Raw genomic sequence first — 6,987 nt, 5'->3', positions numbered from 1 at the left:
ATAAATGTTTTTGGGGGTATAAATGATTTTTTAGAATCTAAAAAAAAATAGCTTTTGCTCCAAAAGCACTTTTTTTTGAAAAATACTTTTGAAAAAATACACATAACATTTTTAAAGTTTTGGCCAAACACTAATTCTTCTTCAAAATCTTTTTTAAATTAATTGATCAAAATAACTTTTTAGCGAAAAGTATTTTTTCAGTAAAAATACTTTTTTGAAAAATACTTTTGAAAAAAAATTTTTTAAAATAAACTGTTTTGAAAATGTAGTAGAACAAAAATTTATAAATTAATAATTAGTTTGTGGAATGAGATTAGAGCTTCAGCAATAATTAAGTGATCTACGTCAAAACTCGATACTGTTGGTTGTTCAAAATCCAGAACACGTTCGTGTTCAGCTCTCCTCCATTCAACCACCCACCCCACGTCTCCCAAAAGAAGTACAAAGCAAGAACTGAAATCAGAAAAGTGTTGCTTATGAGGAAAGAACGCAGATGTAGCATAATAGTAAGAGAAATACAATTAAGACGTAAAAAATTGATGACTAACATGAGAGATTAACCAAAAAGAAAATGACTACAAACTTAAAGATTGTTCAGTAGAGGAAAATATTTTTTGATATTTCATGTTCTGTAGTTGAAAATTTTTTGAAAACATTCTCTCTAAAAAAAACAAGTTTCTTAAAAATGAGGAAAATAATTTCCCTAATAGAAGTAAGTAAAATAAGTTTCACAATGCGTAACTATTACTCAGCCAGTGAGACTCAATGCCTAACTATCCACAATCATCAAATGAAATATCATCATCATCATCAGATGCACTTAGCATTAGGTAACAAAAGTAGAACACTTGCATCATAGAGAAAGGATCTAAAACATAAAGCTGAATCTAAAACAAATGTTTCTTGTTAACAAAATATGGATCCTTAACTATTTCGCACTATGTAAGGTTGGATGAGGCTCTTAACGTAGGATTGGTCCCACTCCAATGTTTCCCACCATTTTTCTTCAACTTTGATTTGGAGGGCTGGGAGAGGATGCCCATTTGTAGTGGGAGTATAGAAAGGCAACCGCCTCAGCTCGCGGCAGCGATCTAAACTAATTGATTCAAGGAAATCACAGATCAGTTTTCCCTCACAGATTCTGTTCAATTTAGGCAGGGTGGACAGTGTGAGCTCTTTTAGCTTTGGAAGAATGAGAATGTCACTACTCACTGAAGAACCACTGGGATTGCTGCTTGTACCTAATTGGCTACTTCCCTCTTGGTCAGTTGCTTCCTCTGCTATTATCTCTTCCATCTCATCACAACAATATACATTGAGCTTCTGAAGGTTTTTGAGATCCTGCAAGATAGCCCGTGGAAACAACTTCTTCATCTTATGGCACTTGGTGATACTCAATTCTGTTAGACCCGAGAAGATGGGAGAGGCAATTTTTCCCTTACAAAGCCCAACAAGATTTGGCAAAGAATAAACGAGCAGACTATGGAAATGTATGCAGTGTGGGTCTGTAGTAGTATTCCTACCAGAGGGCACGTCTAAAATCCATTCTATGTCATCACAAGCAACGATGTCAGAGCTCAAGCCTGTTAAAGTAGTACGTGACAGAAAATTTTCCACCAAGCAGCTACTCAGTCCATGGCAGTTTGTAATCTCTAGAATGTCAATGCAATGTGGAAGAATTATTGATGTTGGCGCATCTCCTCCACCTGCTTCAATGGTGCAATCTTCTACAATCACTCTTCTTTGTTTCGATATACCATCTCCAAAGTCATCATTATGAGAAGGAAACATCTTTTGCCCTACAAATATGTCATACCTCCAATCTCTCTCATAGTAAGGGCGACTTCTCATGAACTAGTTGAAGTTATGCAAATCGCAGAACTGGCCTTTCAATTCTTCGAGCAGTGCTAAGCTGGCCAAGTCTCCACCTCGTGCATTCACAAATTGAGGAAGTTTGAGGTATTGAAGCTGGGAAAGTTTAGGTAATATCTCCTTTGGCAATTCATCAAGATATAATTCACCCATATCTAGAAATTTCAGCTTGACTAAGCTTCCCATGCCTTGAGGTAATTCCTCAATAAGAGTGCCAGATAGATCTAACACCCTCAAATTTTTGAGCTTTCCCAGTGGAGGTATAAATCTGATCTTATTACATCGTGGAAGCAAGAGTGCTCTAAGACTTCCCAAGTCAGATATGCAACTCGGCAAATTCTTAAGCTCTGGGTTGGAGCTCAAGTCGAGTACTTGGAGGTTGTTCATGTACTGAAAGAAAGGACCTGGGATCCTTCTCAAACTACAATTAGACAAAAGCAAGGTTGATAATGTGGGGCAATTGGGTGCCATGTCTTCAGGGATTCCCTTTATCTCGCTTATAAGAAAAGAGACTTTATCCAAATCGAATGACCAATCTTTCTCCTCCAGCACTTGTGATCCTATTCCAGCCCTTACCATGTACCTTGGTTTAACATTTGTGATCCGTAATGCCATTTCCCTGAGTAAATCATGCATCTTTACTAGTTCTCCTATAGGATTAGCTTCAAGTAAGCAGACCTTCACTAGTTTATTCAATATGGTATGGCCCTGGTTAAACTCTTCTAGCCTAGTATTTCCATTAACCAATCCCTCCATGATAAATCTACCAATGAGTTCATCTTTATCAATTTTACGGTCCTCAGGGCACAAAGCACAGTACAAGAAGCATTTTTGCATATTTGTATCTCTCAAGCAATCATAACTATACTGCAGTTCATCGGGGAATTCTTTCTAAGCGTTCCTCCACTCCCTTATATCAGTCACCCCTCTCATGCTACCCGCCAAAGTGATGAGCCCGAGTGGCAAGCCCTTGCACCTTCCTCCCATGGATTTGGCAACAGGCTCGATATCTAGGCTAAGCACATTCTCGCATCCTAGATTCTGCCTGAACAACTCCCAAGCATCATAACTATTGAGTTTCTCCACTTCGAGTAGTTTATTACAACCCATCTTTTGGCAGACTTCATATGAGCGAGTAGTTAGAATCAGTCTACAGCCTTCCACACCAAGAGGGTCACCCATCTTCTCCAAGCAAAGGCGATCCCAGCCATCATCCAATATGACAACAATGTTCTTCCTTTCTTTGAATGCCCGGTTTAATTTGTCTGCCCTTCTATGCTCATCAACCTCATCAGAAAGGTCCAGATTCACAATTTTGGCAAGATCATCCTGTAATCTTTTGATGCTAAACCCTTGAGAAACAGTAACCCAACAGACTTGATAACGAATCTCATTAACAAGACGATTATGTATATGCTTTGCCAAAGTCGTCTTGCCCACACCTCCCATACCATATATACCGATGCTTGAGACATTTTCAGCATGTAACCACATCCAAATCACTTCTAAATTTTGTTTTGATGTTTCCTCATGAACTTGAGGTGCCAGCAGTAGACACTCCTCGCTCTCATACATATCATGTACGAGTCTTCCAAAATGTTTACTTTGCTCAAGATGTTCTCCAGCCCTTCCATTCATCTTCTCCAAAGCACCTCCATTTTTCTTCCCTCTTGTTACTTCTTCTTTTAAAGCACATAATTCTTCTTTGATCTTTATAACCTCGTCAAACCAAGAACCAACTTCTCTTTTCCTCTTCTTCTTCCCAGATCGCTCTCGATTCTCCACCTCGGTCTTCCCATCGAATGCTTTATCTGATAATTGCTTTACGCTTCTTTCCAGACTCTTCAAATTATCAACGAATTCACTGATAGTACTTTTGAACTTATTTACTCCAAAGTCTACTACCTTCTCAATAAAAGTGTTCATGATCTTCCAAAAAGCACTAAAAAAAAAAAAAAAAAAAAAAAAAAAAAAACCATAATAATGTAGTTCAGTTGCAGTGGATAAACTTATAATCAACATACAATATTTTCTACTTTCCAACTTATAAGTAACTTTTTGAATATGTTTAGCAGAAATAAAAGGTGTAAATATACTCTTCAACTTTGCGATTTAGAGCAGATATACTCTTGCTAAAAAATGGTGCACATATATCCCTGCCGTTGCACAAATGGTTCAAATATACCTTTTTTCCTGATTTTTTTTTTCAATTAATTAAAGCCATTGTAGGGTATATTTGCAGCTTTTCGCAAAGTTTAGGGGTATAATTGCACCTTCCCACACATGATTTTTTTTTTTTTTGATTCAACGATTAATTTGGATTTTATCGCTTTGATGATTAGATTTCTTTTTGCACTCATCTCCTTATTAAATCTATCATAGATGCACCAAATTATTTTTATCTTGATGCAAAAAACAAATTGCAATTCGGTCACTTACGATTATTGGGAATAAATAAGAAATCTTGAGATTAATTTTTCTCAAAAGCTCAAGATTCCTTATTATTCCCAATAATCATAAGTGACCGAATTGCCATTTGTTCTTTGCATCTGCATAAAAATAATTCGGGGCATTTATGGTAGATTTAATAAGTAGATGTGCACAAAAAGAAATTTGATCACCAAAACAATAAATTCAAATTCATGGTTGAATTAAAGAAGGCAAAAGTGTTCATGTGTGAGAAGGTGCAAATATACCCCCTAAACTTTGAAAAAGGTGCAAATATACCCTTACAATGGGCTTTTATTTTAATTAAAAAAAATTCGTCAACGAAAAGGTTATATCTGCACCATTTGTGTAACGACATGTGTATATATGCACCACTGTTTTGATGAGGGGCATATCTGCTCTAAATTTCAAAGTTGAGGAGTATATTTGCACCTTTTCCCTAAAATAAATTTGCCCTCCGTATGAATTTGATTCAAAATATGTCTTAATTGTTAGTCAACTGGCTCTGAATTCCCCCTCAACTACGGGAAATAAGATACATTTGCCCTCCGTTTGAATTTTGTCCCAAAACTAACGAACCTCCAAATTCTTAGTTTTACCTATTTACAACATATTTTATTATTGAAGAAGATTCTAGAGAAGAAGAGTATTTTGTAACTTTTTCAACCTGTGTTATTACACAATTTTCTCCATCGCAAAGAATTGATAGAATTTAGTGAAAAGGCTCAAATATGCTATCGAACTATCAAAAAAGGTTCATTCATGTCACTCGTTAATAGTTGGGCTCAAAAATACCACTACTGTTACCATTTTGGGTCATATATGCCATTACTCACTAGCAGAACTCTACTACTACCGGATTTTGTCATGTGATATTATCTAAACCCTTCATTTTACGACTGGCGTGTATGAGCCATTTCATAGTTCAGTGGCGTATTTGAGCCTTTTCCCAATTCATACATAAATCTCCATATTTTTTAATTTTATGTAACAAGCTTATAAGGACAAGTTTATCCCTTATACTAACAACTTTTATATTTTACATGGAAAAACTATGCTCTCTTATTTAATTGGATTATGAATCTAATCTTATTCTACATCCTTCACAATTTTTACATACTTTAGGACTCTTTAAAAAGATTTAAAAAACACATAAAATTCATTTAAGAACAAAAAGAGATAGATTTAAAAGAGATTACACTAATGAGGTGTAGATGGATATAGACAATTACATATGAGTGAAATTTTGGATGTTAATAGTGGTCGGGAGAAGTCCCAAATTTGTCACACTCATATGTATTTTTCATACCCAACGAATTTATGTTTTTTAGATCTTTTTAAAGAATCATAAAGTACGTGAAAAGTGTGAATAATGTAGAATAAGATTAGATTCATATTATAACTAAATAACAGAGTATATAGTTTTTACTTGTAAAATAATAATGTTATTAGTATAAGGCACAAATTTGTCACTATAAGCTTGTTACATAAAATTAGAAAATATGGGGATTTATATAGGAATTAGGAAAAGGCTCAAAAATGTCACTGAACTACTAAATGACTCATATATGTCACTCATAAAATGAAGGGTTTGGATAATGTCGCATGGCAAAATCTGGTAATAGTAGAGTTTTGCCAGTGAGTAATGGCATATATGACCCAAAATGATAACACTGGTAGCATATTTGAGCCCAACTATTAACGAGTGGCATAAATAAGCCTTTTTTGATAATTCGATGGCATATTTGATCTTTTCCCCTAGAATTTATGAAGTATGAGAATTAACACAATTTTTGTTGTAATCATTTGGTATTCGGAATTTACTGGCCCGACTAACCCCTTATTCGCACCGCGAGCCCATGGGGAAATGCTCCCAACTAGTAATTTTTTTATTCTCAAAATTCGAACCCGAAACCTCTAATTAACGATGAAGAGCTAGGTAAGTAAAATATTTAACGTTAGCTTAGCTGGAAGATATATACGAATTTTGACTGGAAAAAATCGCATGTGACTCGCGTAATCATTACATAGGCTTGACAAAAGGATTAAATGTAATAATCCAAGAACAGATTTGACATTTATAAATCAAAGTTAGAATGACAAAACAATTTTCCCAGGAGCTAAATGTCATCACATAAGAGAGCACAAAAATGTTGTAAGGCCTTTTTTTTCTCTTCCGAGAAAGCAGATATTTTATAACGTAAAAATCAGAACACTGTAAATTAACTTAGTAAAAATCTCGTAGTAATACAAGTTTAGTGAACACATGAAGTTAAAAGTAATTACCTTTTCAGCTGGTCAGTGGTCAGATCTGGTGTCAAATACAATGAAAAAGAAGAACAATCAATAGCATTGAAATTTATATTTGAAGAAGATGAAATAAACTTTCTACTATTATTGCAAGTAAAAAAAATTGGAACTTTTCAGTCAGTCCGTTATCAAATAATTTCACTTTTACTTATCCACCGTACTTTTAAATAAATTTTCATTTTTACTTATCCACTTTAATATATAGCATATCAAGACAATTTTATTTTTCTATTTTACCTTTAACATTAATTACTCATTTTTCAAGTCCATTAAAACTATAGGCCATTTAATATGCTATATGGGTATGATTGTAAAATGTCCACTTCATTTATTTTTTCTGTGGACAAGGAAGCGTGA

At 34.7% G+C, this 6,987-nt stretch overlaps 1 pseudogene; it reads right to left on the bottom strand.

Annotated features, from left to right (window-relative positions):
* Positions 1–756: 756 nt before the first annotated feature.
* On the bottom strand, positions 757–4,408 carry LOC132039473 (probable disease resistance protein At4g27220; annotated as a pseudogene).
* Positions 4,409–6,987: the final 2,579 nt, after the last annotated feature.

Source organism: Lycium ferocissimum, chromosome 12 (genome assembly GCF_029784015.1).
Source record: "Lycium ferocissimum isolate CSIRO_LF1 chromosome 12, AGI_CSIRO_Lferr_CH_V1, whole genome shotgun sequence".
NCBI classification, from domain to species: Eukaryota; Viridiplantae; Streptophyta; class Magnoliopsida; order Solanales; family Solanaceae; genus Lycium; species Lycium ferocissimum.
This window is presented reverse-complemented; position numbering and strand designations above follow the sequence as displayed.